The sequence below is a fragment of the Oryctolagus cuniculus genome, chromosome 5 (assembly GCF_051225735.1).
Source record: "Oryctolagus cuniculus isolate XC-2025 breed Fujian yellow rabbit chromosome 5, ASM5122573v1, whole genome shotgun sequence".
In the NCBI taxonomy this organism is placed as follows: Eukaryota; Metazoa; Chordata; class Mammalia; order Lagomorpha; family Leporidae; genus Oryctolagus; species Oryctolagus cuniculus.
Window position 1 is genome coordinate 75,021,423 of NC_142871.1, and position 26,585 is coordinate 75,048,007.

A 26,585-nucleotide genomic window follows, 5' to 3' on the forward strand; every position below is an offset into this window, starting at 1 on the left:
CATGGAAAAATGGAATCGTTTTGGTGCAAAAATCCATGCATATCAGTGGTCTTCAAAAGGTTAATTAGGGGCTAGCACTGTGGCATAACGGGCAAGGCCCCTGCCTACAGTGCCATTGTCCCATGTGGGCGCCAGTTTGAGTCCTGGCTGCTCTACTTCCAATCCAACTCTATGCAGTGGCCTGGGAAAGCAGTGGAGGATGGCTCAAGTCCTTGGGATCCTGTGCCCATGTGGGAGACCCAGAGGAAGCTCCTGGCTCCTGGCTTTGGATCAGCGCAGCTTTGGCCATTGCGGCCATCTGGGGAGTGAACCAGTGGATGGAAGACCTCTCTCTCTCTGCCTCTGCCTCTCTGTAACTCTGTCTTTCAAATAAGATCAATATTTGAAAAAAAAAAGTTAATTAAAATACATATTATGATAAAGTACATGGCTTTCAAAAAATTTTTGCACTAAAATAAACTACTTGAATTTAAGTTTTGATGAACTTTTTGAAGTACTCTGCATTCTAATAGTAGAAATAATGTTAACAGTAACATGTTAATAATATTGCAATCTTATTTTGTTGCAGGCATCGTGTAAGGTACTTTGCATTTCTAACCTTGTAAGATAAATTCAAGTGCCTCCATTTTTCAGATAAAGAAATCAAGGCTCATAGAGGTTAAATAACTAGCCTAAGATTAAACAGGTTAAATGGGTAGGCAGCAACTTGGAGCAAAGCTGTGTAACTCAAAGCTGACATAAATGTATCATGCATTAAAATAACTGAGTGAGTGTTCAGGTGTACTGAAGAATGAAAGGAAAGGAACCCAATCCCAGACTAGGTGGTTAGGATAACTCTTATGGCCAAGGTGAGCACTCTTGGGAGTGGTAGGTTGAAATTATTGAGAAAAAGGTGGTTCTGAGATCTCTTGGGGGAAAACACACCCTGTGCAGATTTGTGCACATGGTCCATAACTGCCTGCGATCCCCACGTGTGCCAACATCGTCAGACAGTCTGTGCGCAGAGCACAAACTGCTCCGTTAACTGGGCCTCTGGTTGGTTTCTAATGTCCCAAATCCAGTGAGTTTGGCCTGTAGTATACTGTTGATTTAGGGGTTTTGGGGAAATGTCAGTAGTGGTTTCAATTAAGGAATCTTATACTTAATCAGAAACTTTATAGTTTACTTTTTTCATGAATATAATTTTTTCCTAACAAATGAATATGGACACTGTTATTCTCATTTTATTAGTGAAGAAACAAAAGCTCAGAAAGGTTTCATAAGAACAGTATCATATTACATATTTTTTGCAACTTTTCCCTTAACACTATGAGTATTATTATTATTATTATTATTATATTATTATCATTGAGTTTCTGATTTATTTGAACTGGCTGTCAGTGGCCCTGCCGTGGAGCAGGAACCCAATAGTTGGGAGCCATGGGGCTGAACAGGGGAGGGATATCCAAGTATGAGATACAAAAGGCACTCAGCTGAGCAGAAAGAACAGCACTGGGGCCAGGCTGGACAGGAGAGGCCAGGCCCCATGGAGCGCAGCCCTACTAATGGCCTCAGCATAGAACCTGGCCACCTCCTCACTGGGGCTGCCCTGGGCTGGGTTGAACCACATCTGAATGCAGTGGTCCTGCTCCCTCTGCTGTAGTAGCTAGCCTTGAAGGAATGACTTCAGATCTCTTCGCACAGAGCAGCAGGTGTAGGGAAGCAGAAATGAAAGGGTGGCAGGCAGCTCCCACTTGGGCACTAGTTAAATCCTGAGGTCCATTTCCAGCCCTTGTGCCAGTTGCTCTTGCAGGTGCTGGAGATGTGACAGTTCTCCTGCCAGCGCTGACAATCCTCTTTGCACAGGGACACATTCAGGACCTGCTCTTTGAGCCAGCTCTGGTCCACCTGCTGGATCCAGGGCCCCAGATCAGGGAAACCAGGTGTCCTGGATGAAGTGACGCTTGCAGGCGGGCTCCACCTTGCCACAGTGGTCCCATTGAATCTGTATAGGTAGGAAGTGTCCGTTTGGCTTCCTGGCTGGTGTTGATGGAGCAATAGGCCCTGTTTCTCCAGGGGCTACGCAGAAAGAATTTACCGAATGGAAGGAGTGGTGCAATTGGCCTAGGAAAATTCTCCAGTAATTAACATCTCAATGATCAGTATTGGTTCACAGGGTCTTGCTTCAGTGCAATTTTTGCCCAGGTGAGAAGGCAATAGCCAACTGCATGTGGCTGCCAGACTGACTGAAGCCCCCTTAGCCATCCTCAAATTCCCTGAAGAACACTGCATGGCTGACCAGAGGAAGGCCACGAGTGATGGAACAAGGACATATCCTCAGCCATTCTAGCTCCTACTCCTAATCCCTGTGTTCTTTCAGAGACATTCAGTCTCATACCCTGTGGTGGTCCCCGCCCCATCCTCTGCATTTTTTTCCAAGTTCAAAAGCTGGTGCCAAACATGCATGGTAGAATTCACCTCTTTCTTCGCCCCCCACCTTCCCTTTGGATCCCTAGCCCACCTAAGATGTAAAAAGGCCCAGCCTGCTGAGGTCTGGGCCCTAAGCCAGGTTCTCAGTATGTGTGCACACTGGCAGTTGATTATCCACATCTGAGAATAAATTTTGTTCTAGCTGCAAGTTCATATCCCATCTCCTTTCTATTCTGTGGCCCCTTCCCTACAATGGGCACCACTGACCAACCAGGAACCAGAACAGGAGTGGAACATGCACCTCTCAACCCCAACTTCATTCAATAAACACCTTTACCTCAACTCCTCAGGAGCCTGAGAATGAAACATTAACTTCCTGGCTCTTGTTCTGCACTTGGCACATAATTACCTACTATTTTCCACCACCCCAACCCAATGTCGGTGATTGGCTTTCTGCTCATTAGACAAGTGAACCCAGGTTTGGGGGGAAGGTGTATATAGCAGTTCCTCCAAATAGTCTTGTTTTGTTGTTGTTGTTGTTTTTTTTTTTTTTTCCTGCAAGAAAACTTTAATTGAGCTTCTACTTACTCTAACCCAGGCACTGCACTGGGTGTAAGGAAAAGGGATGCAGATTGGTGCTGCCTTGCATGGAGCACCACATGTAAGGAAGAAGAGTGCAGAACAGAGAGGAAACAGAGCACGAACTCACAGCCAGACTGAATGTATTCAGAGAAAATAAACTTGCAGAGGTCGACCAACTGCCAGTGTGCACACAGACTGAACATGTGGCAGAGGTCCTGTGATCATTCTTTTACACAATAATTTTATTGAAGATATATTTTTATTATTTGAAAGGCAGAGTTACAGAGAGAGAGAGAGAGAGAGAGAGAGAGAGATCATCCATCCTCTGGTTCACTTCCCAAATGGCTGCATCGGCTGGGGATATGTCAGACTGAAGCCAGGAGGCAGAAGCCTCCTCTGGGTCTCCCATGAGGGTGCAGGAGTTCAAGGACTTGGGCCATCTTCTACTGCCTTCCCGGGTGCATTAGCAGCAAGCTGAATCAGAAGTGGAGTGGCTGGGACACGAGCAGGCACCCACATGGGATGCTGGCACTGCAGGCAGCAGCTTTACCTGCTACACCACAATGCTGGCTCCCTGCACTATCATTTTAAATAGCTGTGTGTATTTCCTCATATAGTTGTAGCATGCTTGCTTTGAGCAGTATTCTGCTGTTAGACATTTAAGTTAATGATCTTCAGTACAGCCAATGTGTGGGAATTGCTCTCCTAAATTGTGGGAAGGAAAATGAATTTGACAATATCTCAATTGCAATTAAAAATATGCATGCTCTAAGCAAATGACTCTATTGTAGAAATTCATCCATTAACAATATATCACATACACTCATATGTGTATTGTTTATATTTGAAGAAACAGTGATAACAATTTAAACATTCATAAATTAGAAATTAGTTATATTATGGTAATTCTTATAATGGTATACTTGTCTACATCCAGGAAAAGGATTGGAATTTGCTATAGTGAAAAGCTATCCAAAATAGATTTAAAATAAAGCATCGGATTTCAGAATAGTATGAGCCCATTTATTTTATGAGTACAAATTTACACCTTCATGAAACATGCTTGGAGTAATATAAACCAGACTATGAAAATTATCTTTGGAAATTTCATTGGGTAGGTATACATGTATGTTGGGCAATGAGTTGGAGGAGACTTTTGTTTTATATGTATCTGATTTTCCTTTATTTCATATTGCTTTTATTTAAACAAATAAGAATTTTCTTGTGGGAAAAAATAAACATGCGTCACAATTTCATGCACTCTATTTGGCTTCTGGCTCCTCGACATAGCTTGGTTCCAATATTAGCTGGGTTTCAGCCACTTTGTACAATCTCATTGCACTGCTGGCTCTTGGCTCAGTGAAGCAGCCCTTACTCTGAAGTACCTCTTTCTCCCCACAACTGCCCTCTTCCCACAGTGAAAGGAACCTTCCCTCCTCCTCCACACAACCATCTCATGGCCTGCTTTTGCCTTTACAACCTAAGAGTAATTTGTGGTATTTTTCCCCTTTAATCTTCTGAGAGATCATGCTTCCTTCCCAATATGATGCGTTGCATATCCAGACTGCCGTTCTTCAATGTGAACTTGCCTGCACTGTATCCAGCAGATATTTCTTGAACTTTCTGGTAATCCCATGGCTTGTTTTCAGTTCTGTTGTGTGCTTTGTCCCAATTTTGCATTTCCCTAATTGTTTTGTTCAGGATCAGAAAGAGGAGGATTATCTGTCTCCAGTCACACTTCTGTCATTACTGATACTGAGAACTCAAAGAGTGACTCAGCAGTGCAGCCAGGCTCAGGAGGGCATGCTGGGGGAGGAGCCAGCACAAGCCAAGGCTCAGAGAGTAGAAAAAAAGACAGGATTCATTGAAGAAACTGTGGGCGATCAGGCATAGCCTTCTGCCTTCTCCGTTGGTGCCTGTAGGCCATATCACTACCGTTCTGCCAAACATTCGCAGCCACCCTGTGCTCTTGGCAGGCATCATTGATACATTATGGAGGTGACCTCATAATTCCTCTCAGCAGCGTCTTCCAGCAGCCGTCAACTGTGGGCACTGCGTGAGAGGAAACTCATTCTCCATCTCATCTATAAGGTCTTCCCTCGGGTCCCAGGCACAGCTGCTCATTATCTTTGCAGTGTGACACTGCCAATTTCAATCATGACAATAACATACAGATCAAATCCAGGGGCTGGCTCTGTGGCATAGTGGGTAAAAGACGCCGCCTGCAATTCTAACAGCCCATGTGGGCGCTGGTTTGAGTCCTGGCTGCTCTACTTCCAATCCAGCTTTCTGCTGTGGCCTGGGAAAGCAGTGGAAGATGGCCCAAGTCTTTGGGACCCTGCACCAGTGTGTGAGACCTAGAAGAAGCTCTTGGTTCCTGACTTCAGATTGGTGCAGCTCTGGTGGTTGTGGCCATCTGAGGAGTGAACCAGTGGATGGAAGACCTCTCTCTGTCTCTGTCTCTCTCTCTGTCTCTCTTTCTCTCTCTGTGTAACTATTGCAGATAAATAATTTTAAAAAAATCCAATGGGTAAGATTTATTCTATTGTGATTAGTAATGTTTTCACTAATATTTGCATTCATTCCTAGCAAATAATGGCTGTATCAGGTGAAGATTGCTTGAGACTCTTCGCTGTGTGGATGAGGGGAAGCCCAGGGTGCCCAATTCTTCATTTGGATGGAAGAGACAGAGTTGGAGCCACATTTTTGTGCTGGTATATGATTTATTTGCTGAATGTTTCCCATGCTTTCCAGTGGATTGGTATTTCTTACATCTTGATGTATTCATTCTCAATGCTTATTTACTAAGATCAGCTTTGACTAATGATGTTGAAGTTTGGAGCATGTAGAATAGATGCTTCACACATTTCCACTGAGATCTGGTACCAGACAGGGATGCCACTCTCACCACTGCTATTCAATATTGTCCTGGAAGTTTTAGCCAGAGCCATTAGGCAAGAAAAAGAAATTAAAGGGATACAAATTGGGAAGGAAGAAGTTAAACTATCCCTCTTTGCAGATGATATGATTTTTTATTTAGGGGATTCAAAGAACTCTACTAAGAGACTATTGGAACTCATAGAAGATTTTGGCAAAGTAGCAGGGTATAAAATCAATGCACAAAAATCAACAGCCTTTGCATACACAGGCAATGCCCTGGCTAAGAAAGACTTCTAATATCAATCCCATTCACAATAGCAACAAAAACAATCAAATACCTTGGAATAAACTTAACCAAGGATGTCAAAGATCTCTACAATGAGAATTATAAGACCTTAAAGAAAGAAATAGAAGAGGATACCAAAAAATGGAAAACTCTTCCATGTTCATGGAATGGAAGAATCAATATCATCAAAATGTCCATTCTCCCAAAAGCAGTTATATATTCAAGGTGATGCCAATCACCAAAGGGACAAATACCACTTGTTCTCCTTGATAAGTGACAACTAACTGAGCACCAAAAAGGAAACCTGTTAAAGTGAAATGAACACTATGAGAAACGGTGACTTGATCAGCCCTCACCCTGACTGTTGATGAGCAACTTAATATGTTATCCCTCTTAGAATTTTTTTTGTTTGTTCTACTTAATACTTTTGGTTGAATACTGTAATCAATACACAATTCTTCTTAAGTGCTGAAACAACTGAAAAGTAATTGCTGTTAAATATAAGAGTGGGAATAAGAGAGGGAAGAGATGTGCAATTCGGGACATGCTCAAGCTGACTTACCTCAAACAGTAGAGTTAGAAACATACCAGGGTATTCGAATTCAATCCCATCGAGGTGGCATATACCAATGCCATCTCACTAGTCCCAGTGATCAATTTCTGTTCACAATTGATCATAATGATAGGACTAAGAACCAAAGGGATCACATAAACAAGAATAGTGTCTGCAAATACTAGCTGATAGAATAAAAAAGGGAGAGAATGGTCCAACATGGGAAGTGAGATACACAGCAGACCCATAGAATGGCAAATGTCCTAACAGCACTCTGGCCTCATAATCAGCCCTTAAGACATGCGGATCCGGCTGAAATGCCCATGAGAGTATTTCAGGCATGGAAAGCCAAGACACTCTGGAGGAAAAAAAAAAAAAAAAACCTAAATGAAAGATCTCCACGAGTGAGATCCCAGTGGAAAGAATGGGTCATCAAAGAAGGAGGTACCTTTCTCTGAAGGGAGGAGAGAACTTCCACTTTGACCATGGCCTTGTCTAAAAATGATCAGAGTCAGTGAACCCAGGGGGCTTCCATAGCCTTGGCAGCTCATGACAAGAGCCTCTGGTGATTACTGATGCCATAAACAAGAGTGTCGATTTGTTAAGTCAACAACAGGAGTCACTGTGCACTTACTCCTCATGTAGGATCTCTGTCCTTAGTGTGCTGTACATTGAGATTTAATGCTATAACCAGTACTCAAACAGTATTTTTCACTTTGTGTTTCTATGAGGGTGCAAACTGTTGAAATCTTTACTTAATGTATACTAAACTGATCTTCTGTATATAAAGAGAATTGAAAATGAATCTTGACATGAATGGAAGGGGAGAGGGAGTGGATAAGGGGAGGGTTACGGGTTGGAGGGACGTTATGGGGGGGAAGTTATTGTAATCAATATTCTGTACTTTGGAAATTAATATTCATTAAATAAAAGTTAAAAAAATAAAAAAAATAATAATCAGCAACAAAAGTCCTTAACTTTAAAAAAAAAAAGATACCAGACATTCTTATCAGATCTGGAAAAAATTATACTGAAATTCATATGAAGGCACAGGAGACCTCGCATAGCTAAAGTAATCTTGTACAATAAAAACAAACTGGAGGTATCACAATACCAGATTTCAAGACATACTACAGGGCAGTGATAATCAAAACAGCATAGTTCTGGTAAAGAAACAGATGGATAGACCAATGGAACAGAATTGAAACACCACAAGTCAATCAAAACATCTACAGTCAACTTATATTTGATCAAGGATCTAAAACCAATTCCTGGAGAAAGGACAGTCTATTCAACAAATGGTGCTGGGAAAACTGGATTTCCATGTGCAGAAGCATGAAGCAAGACCTCTACCTTACACCTTACACAAAAATCCACTCAACGTGGATTAAAGACCTAAATCTACATCCCGACACCATCAAATTATTAGAGAACATCGGAGAAACCCTGCAAGATATAGGCACAGGCAAAGGTTTCTTGGAACAGATCGCAGAGGCACAGGCAGTCAAAGCCAAAATTAACAATTGGGATTACATCAAATTGAGAAGTTTTTGTACTGCAAAGAAACAGTCAGGTAAGTGAAGAGGCAACCGACAGAATGGGAAAAAATGTTTGCAAATTTTGCAACTGATAAAGTTTTTTTTTTTTTTTTTTTTTTTTTTTTTACAGGCAGAGTGGATAGTGAGAGAGACAGAGAGAAAGGTCTTCCTTTTCTGTTGGTTCACCCTCCAATGGCTGCCATGGCTGGCACGCTGCGGCCGGCGCACCGCGCTGATCCGAAGGCAGGAGCCAGGTAGTTATCCAGGTCTCCCATGGGGTGCAGGGCCCAAGCACTTGGGCCATCACTCCCTGGCCACAGCAGAGAGCTGGCCTGGAAGAGGGGCAACCGGGACAGAATCCGGCACCCGGACCGGGACTAGAACCTGGTGTGCCGGCGCCGCTATGTGGAGGATTAGTCTAGTGAGCTGCGGCGCCGGCCTGATAAAGGTTTAATAACCAGAATCTACAAAGAGATCATGAAACTACACAACAACAAAACAACCCACTTCAGAGATGGGCCAAGGACCTCCATAGACATTTTTTCAAGAGGAAATCCAAAGGGCCAACAGACACATGAAAAAATGTTCAAGATCACTAGCCATCAGGGAAATACAAATCAAAACCACAATGAGGTTTCACCTCACCCTGGCTAGAATGGCTCACATTCAGAAATCTACCAACAACAGATTCTGATGAGGACGTGGGGAAAAATGGACACTAACCCACTGTTAGTGGGAATACAAACTGGTAAAGCCACTATGGAAGTCAGTTTGTAGATTCCTCAGAAACCTAAATATAACCCTAGAATACAACCAGCCATCCCACTCCTAGGAATTTACCCAAAGGAAATGAAATTGGCAAACAACAAAGCTGTCTGCACCTTAAAGTTTATTGCAGCTCAATTCACAATAGCTAAGACTTGGAATCAACCTAAATGCCCATCAACAGAAGACTGGATAAAAAAGTTATGGGATATGTACTCTGTAGAATTCTATACAGCAGCAAAAACAAAACAAAACAAAACAAAAAATGAAATATGGTCATTTGCAACAAAGTGGAGAAATCTGGCAAGCATCATGCTGAGTGAAATAAGCCAGTCCCAAAGGGACAAATATCATATGTTCTTCCTGATCTGTGACAACTAACTGAGCACCTAAAAGGAAATCTGTAGAAGTGAAACAGATGCTATGAGAAACAATGACTTGATCAGCCCTTGTCCTGTCTGTCTAGGAACAACTTACTATTTTATTCCTTTTAGTATTTTTTTGTTCTACTTAATACTATTGGTTGAACTGTTTAATTGACACACAATTATTCTTAGGTGTTTACATTTAACTGAAAAGTGATCCCTGTTAAATATAAGAGTGGGAATAAGAGAGGGAGGAGATGTACAGTTCAGCACATGCTCACTCGGACTTACCACTAATGGTAGAGCTAAAAAGGTGTCAGGGGATTCCAATTCAATCCCATCAAGGTGGCATGTACCAATGCCATCTTACTAGTCAAAGTGATCAGTTTCAGTCCATAATTGATCATGATAGGATTAAGTGTCAAATGGTTCACATAAACAAGACTAGTGTCTGCTAATACTAACTGATAGAATTAAAAAGAAGAGAACAATCCAACATGGCAAGTGGGATACACAGCAGACTCATAAAATACCAGATGTCCTAAACAGCACTCTGGCCTCAGAATCAGCCCTTAAGGCATTCAGATCTGGCTAAAAAGCCCATGAGAGTTTCCCAGGCATGGAAAGCCAAGAAACTCTGGCAAACAAACAAACAATGACCTAAATGAAAAATCTCTGTGAGTGAGATCCTGGCGGAAAGAACAGGCCATCAAAGAAGGAGATACCTTTCTGTGAAGGGAGGAGAGAACTTCCACTTTGACTATTGCCTTGTCTAAATAAGATTGGAGTTGGTGAACTCAAGAGGCTTCCATAGCCTTGGCAGCGCATGACAAGAACCTCAGGTGATTACTGATGTCATAAATAAGATTGTCAATTGTTAAATCAACAACAGGTGTCACTGTGCACTTACTCCCCATGTAGGATCTTTGTCCTTAATGTGTTGTACTATGATAATTAACGGTAAAACTAGTACTCAAACAGTACTTTACACTTTGTGTTTTTGTGTGGGTGCAAACTGTAGAAATCTTTACTTAGTATATACTAAGTTGATCTTCTGTATATAAAATTAGTTGAAAATGAATCTTGATGAAGAATGGGATGGGAGAGGGAGTAGGAGATGGGATGGTTGCGGGTGGGAGGAAGGTTATGGGAGGAAAAGCCTCTATAATCCAAAAGTTGTACTTTGGAAATTTATATTTATTACATAAAAGTTTAAAAACATAAAATAAAAATTTAATTTTAGAACACAATATCATTAAAAACAAAAAACGAGACTGGAAGACACCTCTCCAAGATGTCCTCAGTTTTTGCTATTTCTAAAACTAATATTTACTGAGATATAACTCGTATACTTATATGAGATGTAATCAACCTTTAAGGTATACAATTCAGTCAATGGTTTTTAGTCCATCCGTAGAGTTGTGCAAACATCATCATTATCTCCTTTTAGAACATTTCCTCAACACAAAAAGAAACTGTGTGCCCTTTAGCTGTTACTCAACATCCCTATGCTCCCCTCATCCCTGCCCACCTTTAGTCTACTGTCTTTCCCTATGGATTTGCCTATTCCAGACATGTCCAAAATCATGCCACATGAGTATAATGTGTTGTCTTTTGTATCTTGTATTTTTCAGTCAGAACAATGATTTCAAGACCTATCTTTGTTGTAGCATGTATGAGTTTCATTCCCTTTCATGGTCAAATGATAGTCCATTGTATGGATGTACTATGTTTTGTTTATCCATTCAGCAGTTGCTGGACATTTGGATTATTTCCACTTTTTGGCTATTTTGCTGCTATCAATATTAGTGTTCAAGGGCATGGACATACATTTTCCATCATCTTGAGACGTAGGAATGGAAATGCTGTGTCATTTTGTAGCTCTATGCTTAATATTTTGAGGAACATCCAGACTGTTTTCCAGAGTGCCTTTGCTATCTCTATATTCTTAGAATTGTATCTTAAGCAATTAAGTTGCCCCCCCCCCCTTTTTTTTTGACAGGCAGAGTGGACAGGGAGAGAGACAGAGAGAAAGGTCTTCCTTTTTGCCATTGGTTCACCCTCCAATGGCCGCCGCTGCAGCCGGCGCACCGCGCTGATCCGATGGCAGGAGCCCGGTACTTATCCTGGTCTCCCATGGGGTGCAGGGCCCAAGGACTTGGGCCATCCTCCACTGCACTCCCTGGCCACAGCAGAGAGCTGGCCTGGAAGAGAAGCAACCGGGACAGAATCCGGCGCCCCAACTGGAACTAGAACCTGGTGTGCTGGCGCCGCAAGGCGTAGGATTAGCCTAGTGAGCTGCGGCGCCGGCCACCCCTCTGTTTTTAATAGTACACATTTATTTCCTTTAATGAATAAGCTTTTGGAGGGACTTGTCTAAAGAGAAACTGAAATTATGGGGTAGATTTATGGGGGTACTTTCTGAACTCAGTACTTTTTCAAGTTCTCAGTTCTGTTTTCCTTTTTTTTTTTTTTAATTTTATTTTAGACAGGCAGAGTGGACAGTGAGAGAGAGAGACAGAGAGAGAAAGGTCTTCCTTTGCCGTTGGTTCACCCTCCAATGGCCGCCGCTGCAGCCGGCGCACCGCGCTGATCTGATGGCAGGAGCCAGGAGCCAGGTGCTTTTCCTGGTCTCCCATGGGGTGCAGGGCCCAAGCACCTGGGCCATCCTCCACTGCACTCCCTGGCCACAGCAGAGAGCTGGCCTGGAAGAGGGGCAACCGGGACAGAATCCGGCGCCCCGACCGGGACTAGAACCCGGTGTGCCGGCGCCGCAAGGTGGAGGATTAGCCTATTGAGCCACGGCGCCGGCCTTCAGTTCTGTTTTCAATTAGAAAGACTTTAATGATCATTGTTAAAATGTTTATAATTAAATTTTAATTTAATTCATTATAATGAAATACCTCTGGCAACATTATAATGAATAGAGAGGAAACCATACTTTCTTTTTTTAAAAAAGATTTATTTTATTTATTTGAAAGACTGAGTTACAGAGAGAGATGGAGAGAGGTCTTCCATCTGCTGGTTCACTCCCTAATTAGCCATGACAGCCGGAGCTGCGCTGATCCGAAGCCAGGAGCCAGGAGCTTCTTCTGGGTCTCCCACATGGGTGCTAGGGGCCCAAGCACCTGGGCCATCTTCTACTGCTATCCCAGGCCATAGCAGAGAGCTGGATCAGAAGAGGAGCAGCCGGGACTAGAACCAGTGCCTGTATAGGATGCTGGCATTTCAGGCCAGAGCTTTAACCTACTGTGCCACAGAGCCAGTCCCCAAAATCATATTTTCTGTTATATTTTTTAAACATTTGTTTATTTATTTATTTGAAAGGCAGAGTGACAGAGAGAGGGAGAGAAAGTCTGGAATGGGGGAGAGAGAGAGACATAGATCTTCCATCCCTTGGTTCATTCCCCAAATGGCCACACCAGCCAGGAGCCAGAAACTCTATTCTGGTCTCCCACATGGGTGGCAGAGCCCCAAGTATTTGGGGTATCTTCTACTGTCTTTCCAGGCAAATTAGCAGGAAGCGGAACTGAAAGCAAAGCAGCTATTTTATCCAGTGCTCCAGTATGAAATGTTGGCATCACTGGTGTCAGCTTAATACACTCCACCACAGCTGGCGCCGCAGCTCCATAGGCTAATCCTCCACCTTGCGGCGCTGGCACACTGGGTTCTAGTCCCGGTCGGGGCGCCGGATTCTGTCCCGGTTGCCCCTCTTCCAGGCCAGCTCTCTGCTGTGGCCCGGGAGTGCAGTGGAGGATGGCCCAAGTGCTTGGGCCCTGCACCCCATGGGAGACCAGGAGAAGCACCTGGCTCCTGCCTTTGGATCAGCGTGGTGCGCCGGCTGCGGCGGCCATTGGAGGGTGAACCAATGGCAAAGGAAGACCTTTCTCTCTGTCTCTCTCTCACTGTCCACTCTGCCTGTAAAAAAAAAAAAAAAAAAAAAAAAACACACCACACACTCCACCACAATGCTGGACTCAAATTTATGCTTTAAAAATTTATTGTCCAAATCAGATCAGATAAAATAAAAATACAGAAAAATGTCCTTTCATAATTTTACCCTCCTACATATCAATCTGTTTTAATTTTTCACTTCTTTTCTATACAAAATAAAAAAATTTTAAAATTGCATGAAATAAAACAATGTTCATTTTTAATATTCAGAATTACATATTAGATTTCACGAACAAAATGCAAATCTTTGTAAATACCATTTTCTTTCATGGTCTTATTTTTTTCATACTGAGCTTTCTTGTATTCTCTCCAGTTATTTTTTGGGTATTTTGTCTTTCTGAATTTACATATCACATAGACTCATAACTCATAAAAATATTCTTATTAATCCTGTAAAATAAATTGCAAGAGAGCGCTCAAATTTTGAATTTGTAAGCTTTTGGATAGCCAAGAGTAGTTGGAACTTCTTTTCTGATATGGTAACTTGATATTTACTGAATTTCTGCTTTGAAAACATGCTATTTATACTCTTGGAAGTCTAAAGTAATTGATACTGATGAAGTTGAAATGTTATAGACTATCAGAATAGCAGATGTGTGCTAGCTAGGAAGCGGGGGAAGAAGGCAGCCAGCTGAAGACCAGCTGCCGAAGGGGGTTACTCTTCCCGGGACCCAGGATAGCTGATGAAGGAGCAAGCTTTGTCTTGTCTTTCATGGCTACAAGAAATTGTGACCCTGGAAAGGCATGAAATCAAGGTTTGTTTTTCTAAAATATAATGTCCTTGCAAGCAGGACAGGAGTTGCTGCCTTCTTTAAGAAGGCCCCAAATGTGTCCAAATATTAATTTGACCAAGTTTGTTCTCCAGAGTAACTTGTGGAAGTCTATTTTTAGGGACCAGTGCTGTGTTGTAGCTGGTAAAGCCGCTGCCTACAGTGCTGGTATCCCATATAGGCACCTGTTTGAGTACTGGCTGCTCCACTTCCGATCCAGCTGTCTGCTATGGCCTGGGAAAGCAGTAGAAGATGGCCCAAGTGCTTGGGCTCCTGCACCCATGTTGGGGACCTGGAAGAAGCTCCTGGCTCCTGGCCTTGGATCAGCTCAGCTCTGGCCATTTTGGCTATCTAGGGAATGAACCAGGTGTTAGAAGACCTCTCTCTCTCTCTCTCTCTCTCTCTCTGACTCTCTGTAACTCTGCCTTTCAAACAATTTTTTTAAAAGTCTATTTTTAGTTTTAAAAATCAAGATTTAATTTTTTTAATAGCTTGAGAGGGAGATAGAAAGCTGCCATCCCCAAATGCCTGCAAAATGGGGTTCATGTATTCAATTCAGTTCTCCCAGGTGAGTGGCAGGGATCTAACCAGTTAGGTTGTTTCCTGCTACTTCCTAGAGTCCTCAATAACAGGAAGCTGGAATCAGCAGTGGAGCCAGTACTAGAACCCAGGCAATTTGCTATGGGACACAGTACTAGAACCCAGGCAATTTCCTAATCATTAGCAAAATGCCTGCTTCTAAAAGTTTTCTGTATCATCCAGGCTTTAGATTGTTCCCATGGATGTCAAGTTCCCAGTGATTTTAACAGATAAGTAACAGCAATGTCCAAGTCCATTGGTGCCTTACAATATGCTAGGCACTTGTCTAAAAATTTTTAAGTCACTTGATTGTCTTGTGAACTAGGCACTGGTATTGTTCCCACTTTTGAGATGACATGACTGTCACAAGAACAGATAACTTGTCCTGCTTATGTGGGGGAAATGAGGGGATGAATCAGGTGGCTATGTTACAGATCCTGCGGACCTAACCATTGGCTAAGCAGCCTCCCACATGCAACAGGGCAATGGGAGAGCTGTTTACATGTTGAGAAGCCTGTAAGTACTTGTTCTGGAAATCTTGGCTGCAGGAAAAGGAAATGGGCATTGATAGAAATATCTAATATGCATTGATTTAGAATGTTTTCGAAGCTGGAATTCTAAATTACTTGTGAATATAGCAAAGCTGTCCCTATTTCATAACCTTGCTGAAGATGCAAAAGAACTGCCTGACAACTTTCAACTTCAGTGGAAAAATGGGCACATCATGTGATGTGAAAGCCACTGTGGAGAGTTTGAGTGAAAGCCCTTCCTGGCTGAGTTTCAAACTCGGGTTCCATATCAGTCCTTTGGTCTTTTCAGGCAATGTCATGACCTAGATTCTTTCCCCTTGTCTTCTCTTTCCTACATAAATCATCTTACCTTGTCTGTCTCTCCAGTTAATGATCATGAGATAATGTGTTCCTCATTATCATGCTACGCATCAACACCTTTGCTTCAGGAGGCTAGCGAAAGCTGGCCCAAGAAGAGCTCATTAGGAAAGATAGGGGTGAATTTAAATTCCAGACCCCGAAGCAAATTTCAGGTTCTGAAGTAGTCGTGTGAAGAAACAACAAGGAACCTGGGAACAGTAGTTCAATATCAGGAAGAAAAATAATCTTCCTTAAGATTCTGCCCACTGCCCAGGCTGCCCCCTCCTGCTCCAGGCATCATCCTTCTCCTCACTTGGCACGGCTCAGAGGGAACCAGCTTGTTTTAATGGAGAATTGGCTTCCCTCTGATTCAGCTGTTTGGATCCCTTGAACTAATCAGAGATGCCAATGAAAGCTAGATTCCTTTTATCCAGCTGGGATCATTTCACTTCTTTATGCCCTTTTATAAAGGTGAGATTTGTCCTCTCTATTTAATCCACTGTGGAGTTAGCCTGAACAATCCTGTATTGTTTGCTTGGAATCCAGTAAAGGTGGAAGAAACAAATCCACAACTTTTGCTGTAGCATTTGAGGGTTTGCTTGTTTGTTTGTTTTTAGTTTTTATTTCAAAGATCTCAGTGAAAAGTGGAATAAATTATTTAAGATTCCACACTTGAACTCTTGGTTTAATAAATCAAATGCTTGTGAATAATGTGGAAGTTAAACAAGAATCTTTATACAAATAACCCATTATATTCTATTAGTAAAAACAATAGCAGCAGAAAACAGAAAAAAACCTCTTATGATTAGGAACTGCTCTATGAATGGAAGAATGAAAAACTCAGTCTGTACCAAAAGGCAGGTTCACAGATTGCCAAAGCCGAGAAGAGATTTTTGTGAGTGGTTGATGATTCTTGGCTTCTGTCCTGCCCCTGTGTTAGTTTCTGTTACTTGCAGCTACAGTAGTCTTAGTGTTATAACTAATGTGAAAAGCTACAAAATACTAAGCATGTAATCTATGATGCACCCTTTGCAGAAAGGCGTATATTGGAAACACCTAAATACTGAGATTTGTTTGCCTTTACAGTTGAACAGAGAGTGGCCTCAGGAGATGGAAAAGCTACTACTCAGCTGAAGGAGTGTTCTAAGGGGAGGGAGAGATCAACAGTCCTGGCAGGGTAACAGAAGGTGCATACCTGTGCTTGCCCACTGTTACTTGACCTCATGAGTACAATTAAGGCATCCTGGGGCACCTCAGGAAGAGCCTCTGGGTCTCAAATCCTGGCAAGGAGTGGCTGTCCCTACCAGATCTCTTATCCTGACAGCCCTTCCTAACCCCAGCAGATACTCAGAAGAAACCGGAAGCAAACATCATGTTATACACCACAAACGTAAGCAATGTTTACTTGTTAATTAAAATTCAATTATAAGTAAAGAATAGAAAGAAAATCAAGATTATAGAATGACTTAATAACTGCAGGACTTTAATGGCTAAAATATAAAAGGATGTACCTTCTTTAAGTTGCTTCAGCGGGTAAGCCAGTGAAGAAGCATGAAGGTGTGAATACTTTAGGTACCTGAAAATGGCTTGAAGAAAGAAAGAGTACGAGGGATAAGATCATCCTGTGGAACTGATATCGTGATTGACCCCCTAAATATGATACCGGAATATGGCCCCCTTAAAGTTTCCCAGAAGTCCCATCTGGGGTGCAATTAGAAATTGGAATTTGGGATGCCATAAGACATCACTGAATGCTTGTTAATAAATTCCCAATATTAATAAGCCCATGTGGGTTCTTGCCCAGTATCTAGAGAATTCTGAATACCAGCATAAATGAACAAGGCAGCATGGTACATTTTAAGCTTTTATTCAGTGTGAAAGATGCATAGGAGAGTAAGGGCCCTGTCTAAAGGAGAGAGGGAAATCTGGGTTCATACCAAGTACCAGGAACCAGCCACGTGGAGGAGCATCCAGGATAGGAAGCATGGGGCAGGGTGGCCCCAAAGGCCACGTGCTCTGGAGGCACAGGGCCACAGCGAGCCCCGTACTGGCAAGGGGCCTGGGAAAGGAAGGGAGGGCCGGACACACTGTGTCCCAGGCTTTTAATTCACTTTCAAAGGGGAGTGGTTTATTAACCTGATTGGCTGGTGAGTGCTCAGGTGTGGCCAGGTAGTGGCATGAGGTCACACAGGGGCGTGGTGAAGGCATGGTCTTCCAGCTCACAAACCTGATCAATTTTATTCTGTATGCCTGCCTACATCAGAACCAGTGTGCATGTGAGAAAATGAGATTTTTAAAATAAAGATTTATTTATTTGAGAGGTAGAATTACAGAGAGAGAGGGAGAGACAGAGAGAGAGGTTTTCCATCCGCTGGTTCAATCCCCAGATAGCTGCAATGACTGGAGCTGGGTCAATCTGAAGCCAGGAGCCAGGAGCTTCTTCCAGGTCTCCCATGTGGGCGCAGGGGCCCAAGCACTTGGGCCATCCTCCACTGCTTTCCCAGGCCATAGCAGAGAGCTGGATCAGAAGAGCAGCTGGGACAGGAGCCAGCGTCTATATGGGATTCTGACACCTCAGGCGGAGGCTTAGCCTACTACGCCACAGCACTGACCCCTGAGAAAATGAGATTTAAGAAATTAAAATGAATAGGGAAAGATGTGAATGTTGACTTCTTCAATTTAATACATCATGTTTTGCTTTGTCTTCTCTTGGCTACCTTAGAAATAATAATTGAAATAATTCCTTCACCATCCAGGAGAGTTTCATGAGTCAATCCTTACTGCGCACTAGGAAAGGGAAGCCTAGCTTTAAGATTTAGGTGCTGGATGTAATGGGCATTCACAACTGATTGTGAAAGAATGGGAGGTAATATAGGGTGGTGCAGGGAGGCATGGAGAAGTTGAGACAGAAAGAGAGTTCCCTGGCCTGGAATGAGATTCCCCGGGAGTAGGGGTTCAGAAGGGCTCCGAACATTTGGGATTTGCTGGCAGGAAATGGCTGTAAGGTGAGCCTGTGGAGCCTCCTGGAAGATCCCATGCAGGCAGAGAGCGTGAGAGACCAAGTCAGCTTGAGGAGTTAGGATGCCTGCAGCACCCGTGACCAGAGAGCTGCTAGAGGTCTTCCTCCTTCTCCAGACACCATGAATGCTCTTTGGTTTCTTTTATTTATTTATCTTCACTTTCCAGTTGAAAGGCAGAGAGACAGAGACAGAGATCTTCCAGCAACTGGTTCACTCCCCAAAGGCCCATAACAGCCAGAACTGGGCCAGGCGAAAACCATGAGCCGGGGCTTCCCATGTGGGTGACAGAGAGCCATCACTGCTGCCTCCCAGTGTGCACACATTAGCAGGAAGCTGGAATCAGGTGGAGCCTGCACATGAATCCAGGCATTCTGATGTGGGATGCAGGCATCCCAAGCTACACCCCTAACTACCGCACTAAATACCGGGCCCTCAAGTGGCTCTTAACCACCGGACCAAACTCCCGCCCCAGCCCTCTGATTTCTGATGCAGCTTGGGGATGGTATTAGAGCCTAGAAATGACCCTAATTTACCTCCAGTGGGACAGGACCTAGGGCAGAAACTGGGTTCAATTAATGAAAATTAAATAATGTTTCTTTTATAGTTGAGATTGTAGACTGAGTTTTCTTTAGCCAGCTTTATAGTTTTAACCAATATTGACCTCTGTCCAAACACAGACAATGTGCCTACTCTTCTTTTCTTGGAGAGTAATATAATTCAGGTACACCCTTCAAGTTATCTTCCTTTTGTAAGCTAACATCTGCTTTTTCTTCCTCATAGAATGTAGCTGAAATTATATTTTTTAAAAGATTTATTTATTTGAAAGTCAGAGTTACACAGAGAGAAGGAGGGGCAGAGAGAGAGAGAGAGAGAGAGAGAGAGAGAGAGAGGTCTTCTAACACCTGGTTCACTCCCCAATTGGCTGCAATGGCTGGAGCTGTGCCAATCCGAAGGCAGGAGCTTATTCTGGGTCTCCCACATGGGTACAGGGGCCCAAGGACTTGGGTCATCTTCTACTGCTTTCCCAGGCCATAGCAGAGAGCTGGATTGGAAGTGGAGCAGCCAGGACTCGAACAGGTGCCTATATGGGATGCCGGCACTGCAGGTGGCAGCTTTACCTGCTACACCACAACACCAGCCCCTGAAATTATCATAGTGAATAAGATCACCCTGGCTTTACAAGAGACGGTGTTTCCCCAAATAGATGAAAATATTTCCTACTTATCATTTCTTTATTTTAGTTTAAAAGGGCTTGGTATTGTTATATATGATGAGGGTCCATTTAATACAGTCAGACTTCAGTGTATTTGGTTACAAATTTTAGAAATCTTTTCTTCTAAGTAGCTTGGATATACAGAACTCAGATTTATAGAAACAACTGATTTGTTTTGTATAAATGAAAGATTAGAATTTAATGAGAGATTATAATTGAAAGAAAACATTTTGAGCAGAGATACTTCCTCACTAAAAAATGTTAATCTTTATGTTAATTCTCAGACAAAACGTCTAGAATGCAGAAGAATAAAGGCTTGAATCTGTGATAATAAATCATGGCTCTTGCCTGGGGAGAAATTTCTGTGACGTAGCAGCAGCAGAAGGCAGATTTGGATTTGATTTGGGCCAGTGCTACTGCAAAGTGCTACCTGCCTTGTAAAGGAAGAGCAAATGCGGGGGTGGGGGGGGACCAGTAATGCTGTATGTAGGTAGTGCTTCTTTTGAGTTTATTGGATCAGATGTGGAAGGACAAAGGAAAGAAAGTGACTAAGTGGGTTTGAAAATAATGATTTTCCTAATGATGAAAGTAGTATGTATTCAAGTGAAGAAGAGGCGGCATTATGCCCATTGGTTAAGATTCTGTACTGGGATTCCAGAGCTGACTCTAACCCCTACTTCAGTTTCCTGCTAATGCAGACCCTGGGAGGCAGTGGTGATGGCTCAAAGGTTTATGTTCCTGCTACCCACATGGGTGACCTAGATTGAGTTTGTTGCTCCTAGCTTCAGCCTGCCTGCATCCTGGCCATTATCAGCATTTGGGTAGTGAACCAAAAGATAAGCACTCATTGTCTCTCTCTTGTCTCTCTCTCTCTTCTAATAAGTATCATCTATTTCTGTATCTATCACCTATCTCTTTAAAAGATTTACTTATTTATTTTTTTATTTGAAAGTCAGAGAGAGAGAGAGAGAGAGAGAGGCAGAGAGAGAGAAAGGCAGAGAGAGAGATATATCTTTCATCCACTGGTTCACTCTTCAGGTGGCTGTAATGGCTGGGATTGGGCCAGGCCAAAGCCAGAAGCCAGGAGCTTCTTCCAGATGTCTCGGGTGGGTCTTGGGCCTATCTATTTGTCTTCTATCTTTCTCAAATAATTAAATACAAGTTTTAAAAAAGAAAAGAGCTAACTAATCCTTTAAAAATATGGAAAAATGAAACACTAAGAAGAAAAAGCAACCGCAGTTCTATCCAGAAATAACTAATAGAATAACTATTACAAGTATTTTAATGCATTTCTATAAACCTTTCCATATATACAAGTATACACACACATATATATCCAGATATATTCCAGATACATTCTTGAAAATGCTGTATGGGCTGGCGCTGTGGCTTAGTGGGTAAAGCCACAGCTGCAGTGCTGGCATCCCACATGGGCGCCAGTTTGAGTCTCAGTGCTGCACTTCAGACCCAGCTCTCTGCTATGGCCTGTGAAAGCAGTAGAAGATGGCCCAAGTTCCTGGGCTCCTGCACCCGCATAGGAGACCTGGAAGAGGCTCCTGGCTTCTGGCTTCAGATTGGTTCAGCTCTGGCCGTCACGGCCATTTGAGTAGTGAACCAGCAGATGGAAGACCTCTCTCTCTCTCTCTCTCTCTCTCTGTCTGCCTCTCTGTAACTCTGCCTTTCAAATAAAATAAATCTTAAAAAAAGAAAATGCTGTTGATACTATCTTGTATCTTGTTTTATTCACTCACTAGTGAATTATTAGCTTTCTCCCATTTCTAAAAATTCTTAACAAATTTCATGTTTGAAGACTGTATTTTTTTTTTTTTTTTGACAGGCAGAGTGGACAGTGAGAGAGAGAGAGACAGAGAGAAAGGTCTTCCTTTTGCCGTTGGTTCACCCCACAATGGCCGCTTCGGAGCCAGGTGCTTCTCCTGGTCTCCCATGTGGGTGCAGGGCCCAAACACTTGGGCCATCCTCCACTGCACTCTTGGGCTACAGCAGAGAGCTGGACTGGAAGAGGAGCAACCAGGACAGAATCTGGTGACCTAACCGGGACTAGAACCCAGGGTGCCGGCGCCGCAGGTGGAGGATTAGCCTATTGAGCCGCGGCGCTGGCCGAAGACTATATATTTCATCAAAGGAATCTATCATAACATTTAGCCAATCTGCTTTTTTCAAGAATATTTTTTTGCTGAAAATAATCTCACATAAAAATTACATGTACGTCAATTATTTCTTCATGACAAATTCCTAGTTGCAAAATTACTTTGGGAAACAAAGGTGATATTTTCTATTGCTCTTAATTTACAACATAAAATTATTTTCCAGAGGGGTTATGACAATTTATGGGGAAATAAACATTTTATTATATTTTGAAAGTCCTAAACAGTATCCTCTAGAAGTGTTTGTTATTTGAGATGGTTAAAAAATTGTAACTGTTGGCGCTGGAGCTGTGGTGTAGTGGGTAAAGCTGCTGCCTGCAGTGGCACATCCCATGTGGGCACTGATTCAAGTCCTGGCTACTCCACTTCTCATCCAGCTCCCTGCTAATGCACCTGGGAAAGCAGCAGAGGATGGCCCAAGTCCTTGGGCCCCTGCACCTGTGTGGAAGACCCACAGGAAGCTCCTGGCTCCTTGTTTCAGATTGGCCCAGCTCTGTCCATTGTGGCCATTTAGGAGTAAGCTAGCGGATAGAAGACTTATCTTTCTCTCTGCCTCTCTGTAATTTTAAAAATAATTATGCCTTTCAAATAAACGGATAAATCTTTAAAAAAATTGTAACTGTTGGAATTTGCATTTCTTTGATTACTAGTGAGCTTGAACATATTTCTTGTTTAGTGATCACATGCATTTCCTCTCCTGTAAGTGTGTGTCTTTTATTTGTTTTTATGTTGGGGATTTTAGTGTTTTGTTGTTGTTGTTGTTAAACTGTATAACCTTATCATATATTAAAGATATTAATCACTGTTACATTTGTGATATGTATTATGAACTATCTGGTTTATATATGCTTCCATATTAAGAATATTATCTTTTTACTTTATTTATTTATTTTTGGCCCACATTTGTATCCTCTTGTGATGGTCTTTTCAGTCTTCAAGGGACAGGTCAAATTTTCCTTCCTCTTACAAGCCTTCCATGCTTCTCCTCTCTTCACACAGCCACCATGTTTAGTTTTGTTACTCAATAGCACTTGCTTCCAACTGTTTCGGAAGAACATGTCCCTCTTTGGTAGGCAGCCATCCTGTTTTACTCAGTTTTATATCTCTTATAATGCTTGGCACAGTGCTTTGCACAAAACAAGTGCCTAATAAATGCTTGTGTGTTAGATGAAATTAAATAAAAATTATGATAGCTTAACTTCCAAAGACAACAGACCCCTATGACCTTGCAATCAGTTACATGATCAATCACATGAATCAGAAAAAACTCACAATGATTTTTTCCCTTCATAACTCAGTTTTTAATACAGGCTTTAGGGATTTATGACTCTTGCAGTAATTTGGTTGAAGTTAGTCACTCATATGAGCTTTTTCTAAACTATAACCTTGAGCTCATGTAATTAAATTTCACTGAGAGAAATATATCAGAAAATCCACTCTAAGTGACACAGTTATAAAAAAAAAGACACATAAAAGCTAGACAGGCACATTTAATCACAAATTCTAATGGAATTAGAAATATGAAAACAACAACCAAAATAACAAAACATCCAGGAATGCGAAGTTAAAATCACTAGCAGTGATTCTGAGTGGAATAATTTTGTTTTATTGGTGCCCAGGGCCTCTAAGGATACAGAATAGAATGAAAAAACAACCAATAAATAGGACAGTATCTGGTGTAACAGCAGACTATTCACTAGGAATGCATGTGGAAAAGGCTTTGACTACTCCGTTTTAAAACTCAGGCCCTTGATTTTCTTTGAGAAGAAAGGGTTGATGTCCTGGTTTTTAGGAAATACATATGAATGTTGGTCTGCTAGATGGGCCACAGGTGGAGCTGGGGTACCAACGTGCCAATTAACAGCAGAATAACTGATGCCCCCGTCCTTCCGGTGAAACAGGGATTCACCTTGTGCCTGGGTGTGCTTACCCAGACTGTCAGAATCTCCCCCGAGGCCGGCGCCATTGCTCTCGTGGTAGAAATGATTTCAGGATGTGTGGATATGGCAGAACTTGGAAGCAAAAAAGAAGGAACCCTTCATGTAGGGTGTGCTATTTTTGAAGCTTTGAAGTTCAAAGTGTATAATCTCGGCATGAAGTAGAAGAGGTCTTGAACAGGCCATGAGTTGTTCTGCCAACAAGATAAAAGGGTTCTCATCTTGAGTCATCGAGATGGAAGAGCAGGAGAGTTAATGCAGCATTCCACCTTGCCAGCCCTCGCTCCTGTCTGTCTCCACTCTCTCAGGAGCAAGCATTTTTGACAGGAGACACAACAGGGGCCACAGAGGACTGTTGCCTCATTTCTCTGGGGAGCCCCCAATGTAAAGGGGACTTTCTTCCAGTAGATATCCCAGAGCTACCAAGTGTGGAAGTCCAATAGAGACGGTGGCAAATGCACAGTGCACCCGAGTTGAGTCCTCACAAAGAGACAATAGAAATTATAATCAATAGCTAAACACTACTGAAGTTATTGTGGAAATTTTGAATTTTAGGACTAGAATGCACTTTATGATGAGCTATTCAGACTGCAAATGAGGTGGTCTCTCAAGTTAGCTATACCACTTACCCAGAGCAACCCAGTCTGTTGATAGCAAAGTCAAGATTAGCTTGGCCTCCAAGTCTTCAGTTCTTGGGTCTTCCTTTCTCCAGAATCCCAATCACCCAGAAGTTTCTAAACTCTAATCCTGAATGTTGCTTTTATAAATTTTTTGCATTTTGTTTTTGTATAATTATTTTATTTTATTATTATTTTTTTGTCATCTTTTTTTTTTAAACTTTTATTTAATGAATATAAATTTCCAAAGTACGACTTATGGATTACAGTGGCTTCCCCCCATACCGTCCTTCCCACCCACAACCCTCCCCTTTCCCACTCCCTCTCCCCTTCCATTCACATAAAGATTCATTTTCGATTATCTTAATATACAGAAGATCAGCTTAGTATACATCAAGTATGGATTTCAACAGTTTGCTCCCACACAGAAACATAAAGTGAAAAATAATAGATGATTTTTTTTAAATGATGATGAAATCAGAGCAGACCTATTGTCATGTTTAATCCCAGTGAGAGTCAAGTTGGGAATTGATAATTTTTTTTTTTTTTTTTTTTTACAGAGGATCAGTTTAGTATGCATTAAGTAAGGATTTCAACAGTTTGCACCCCCATAGAAACACAAAGTGAAATATATTGTTTGAGTACTCGTTATAGCATTAAATCTCAATGTACAGCACATTAAGGATAGAGATCCTACATGAGGAGTAAGTGCACAGTGACTCCTCTGGTTGACTTTACCAATTGACACTCCTGTTTATGGCATCAGTAATCTCCCTATGCTCCAGTCATGAGTTTCCAAGGCTATGGAAGCCCTCTGAGTTCTCCGACTCTTATCTTGTTTAGACAAGGTCATAGTCAAAGTGGAGGTTCTCTCCTCCCTTCAGAGAAAGGTACCTCCTTCTTTGATGACCTGTTCTTTCCACTGGGATCTCACTCACAGAGATCTTTTGCCAGAGTGTCTTGGCTTTCCATGCCTGAAATACTCTCATGAGCTTTTCAGCCAGCTCCGAATGCCTTTAGGGCTGATTCTGAGGCCAGAGTGCTATTTAGGACATCTGCCATTCTATGAGTCTGCTGAGTATCTCACTTCCCATGTTGGATCACTCTCCCCTTTATTTACTCCATCGGTTAGTGTTAGCAGGTACTAGACTTGTCTATGTGCTCCCTTTGACTCCCAGTCCCTCCACCATGACCAACTGTGAACTGAAACTGATCACCTGGAACAGTGAGATGGCATTGGTACATGCCACCTTGATGGGATTGAATTGGGATCCCCTGGCATGATTCTAACTCCACCATTATTTTATTATTTTTTAAAAGATTTATTTATTTATTTGAAAGGCAGACTTACAGAGAAGCAGAGGCAGAAAGGGAGAGAGGTCTTCTATCCACTGGTTCATTCCCCAAATGGCCACAATGGTCGGAGCTGGGCTGATCTGAAGCCAGGAGCCAGGAACCTCCTCTGAGTCTCTCATGTGGGTGCAGGGGCCCAAGGACTGGGTCTCGCACATGGGTGAAAGGGACCCACTGCTTGGGCCATCTTCTATTGCTTTCTCAGGTGCATCAGTAGGGAGTTGGATTAGAAGTGGAGCAGTCAGGACTCAATTCAGTGCTCATTTAGGATGCTGTTGTTGCAGGCAGTTTAATTCATTGTGTCACAGTTAATAAATTTTAGGCCAGGACAAGTCTATCCAGAGCCACAGTCACTTGGATGCACTTACCTTGTCTTTGTAGAAACTGCCTCTGGTAATTGCTGAGTAATGAGGACGCAGGAGCTATCCCAGTTTTCAGTAAAGTGTGGATACAAAAGCTCCGCATTCATTTGCTCATCATGCTTTCTAAGGAATTAGGGACAGATTTCCTTGGTAGAGGGAGTGAATGAAGAGCTTTGATTACTGTGGTCATTTTGCAAAGTAACCTATGATTAATTTTTCTGAGAAACAGGTATAAGATACTTAGTGTATAGCCCATTTTCTGTTACCTTTTTTAAAAAGTTGAAAAAATTAGAATTTTCTGATTTCATCAATTATTCTTAGAAATAAATGTAAACTACACAGATGGTAATGAAAAGTATAACACCTAT

General features: G+C 42.3%; 1 pseudogene; it reads right to left on the reverse strand.

Moving 5' to 3' along the window:
- Nucleotides 1-1,468: 1,468 nt before the first annotated feature.
- On the reverse strand, nucleotides 1,469-26,324 carry LOC100355554 (folate receptor alpha pseudogene; annotated as a pseudogene).
- Between the last annotated feature and the right edge of the window lie 261 nt (nucleotides 26,325-26,585).